Consider the following 2023-nt stretch of genomic DNA (forward strand, 5'->3'; position numbering starts at 1 on the left):
AGAACATATAATTATATAATTAACAAGAAAGTTAACTGATTTTGTTAATGGGTAATGCAAACCACCGTAAAGTTGCCCTTAGGTGAAAAAACATTTTTTTCAGGGAATGTTCACAGTCTCCTTTCAGAAAGTCTTCAAGGATATTTCACTTCAGTAGGGACAAAGAGATTTGCTTTGTGGTATATAATACTTTTATAAGTAAGAAATAAGATTTCAATAATACTAAACAAAACAGATTAATGGTCTTTAGCCTTTTTTTAAGAACATGTTTTTATGTATGATTGAAGTTTATACAACACTCCAGAAAAAGCCATCATTTGTTAGATTTAAAAATAAAATCAGAAGCATTTTCTGTCATATAGGTACACATGAAAAACTGGGAACGTTAATGTCTTCAGAAGTCTTAGAAAGTATACGTTCCAGCTTTGTTCAGATACCCACTTAACAAAGCAGAAATAAAGATACTGTACTGTAAACAAAAAGCTACAGTAAAGGACATTTTGAAATTTACACAAGAATAGTTCATAAACATTTTGGTTGTTCCATAACAGTTTTCATATAAAATGAATAAAAAAACCCTTGGACAGCTGTCATCATTCTTGACTATTTTTCACTTAAATGCACACAGACATACTTTATATAGCAATATACTGATGTACCGTAACATGGATATTAAACTATGATTACTTCTTTTCAACTGAGATGCGTGTTATCCAATCAACATCATCTGTAATTGAAATACTCATACATTATGTATTCCCATCATGTTGTAAGTATAAAAACATGAAAATATAATTTTACATTATTTCATTTATATACATTTATTTAGGCTTGACAAAAGAAGATTTGTATGCAACAGTTTTTAAAGGAGTAGGCCCAGAGTTAAAACAAGTAGCCTTCCATTGTACATAGTAATGCAATGTTATGTTTTAAATTTTTGTTTTAGTACCATATGAATATTGTTATTGGACTTCAGTTTGGTCATTCTAGCACTGAATATTAAGAATAAGAATGTATGCCTAATATTCCTGGTTAGGAATAATGCACAGAATGGCTATGGATTACTTCAGCATGTGTAGCTTGAGAAATGGTTAAACTTTTTTATGGGAAGGTTACGAATATAAGACCTGTGTGCAAATGCTTGCTGAAGCTGGTCCATAGCTAGTAAAATAAAGGGGATTAAAGGTTTCTGACTAATCTACATTGCACTGTTTTATTCAGTGTTAGCCAAAATACTTAGTAAAATGGAAAGGAAGAATTCAAACTTAAACTGTGTTATGTCTCTGATTTAATTTCAGTGTGAAATAAAATAGAGAACTAATTATACTATGGGAATAATACATATATTTTTGCAAGATAAAAAAAAATGTAAATTCTTGAACTAAAACATGCTGTACTTATCCACAAGGGAAGGCTGGGAATCTAGTTTTGGTTTGGTTTGCGTTATCAGTTAAATTTGTGTGTCTGAACTCCATTTCTTATTCCTTTACATTTCTAAGTAGATATTTGTTAATGGAATCCTTTCCAGAAAAAGCTATGATAACTTAAAACTGCAAAACACATTCATAATGCATATGAATCATGGAAGGTCTTATTTTCCAGCTTTACACACTTGAACCTAATTTAAAGTCTTTGAGCTACTATTCAACATGGTTTAAAAAGACATTGTCAAGGTATTTTTCATAAGAAAACTTAACTTACTGTTGCTTAGAATCTCCTCTTGGCAGCTTGAAACCTTTCTTAGGGGAACTATTTTGACATCCATATTTACTGTGTAAATAGTTTTCTTTTATAATTATCCAGTTATTTTAAGTGGCTTTCTTCTACTCGGTTGCTTTTTGATATATGTGTGTGTATATGTATATATGAACAGACACACATATACATTATGTGTATATATACGTGTACACATGTTCATAAACTAAAAATAGGGATAGCTATGAACCAAAATCTCAGTTTACAGACTCCCTGTACTTTGCAGTTAAAAGGGCTAGAACTTGAACCTGTATCCACATTTTGGATC

General features: G+C 30.5%; 1 protein-coding gene across 4 annotated transcripts in view; it reads right to left on the bottom strand.

Annotated features, from left to right (window-relative positions):
• Nucleotides 1-220: 220 nt before the first annotated feature.
• Nucleotides 221-2023, bottom strand: part of GRIA2 (glutamate ionotropic receptor AMPA type subunit 2) — a 155062-nt gene continuing 153259 nt past the window's right edge. For 2 of the 4 annotated variants that reach the window (XM_090036304.1, XM_090036297.1), the window contains one exon: nt 221-2023. This exon is cut by the window's right edge and continues 1101 nt beyond it. The gene's annotated coding sequence lies outside the window, so the exon portion shown is untranslated. The other 2 variants (XM_090036295.1, XM_090036300.1) reach the window with 1 other exon arrangement.

This window comes from Crocodylus siamensis, chromosome 2 (genome assembly GCF_052110815.1).
Source record: "Crocodylus siamensis isolate JL-2025a chromosome 2, ASM5211081v1, whole genome shotgun sequence".
NCBI classification, from domain to species: Eukaryota; Metazoa; Chordata; order Crocodylia; family Crocodylidae; genus Crocodylus; species Crocodylus siamensis.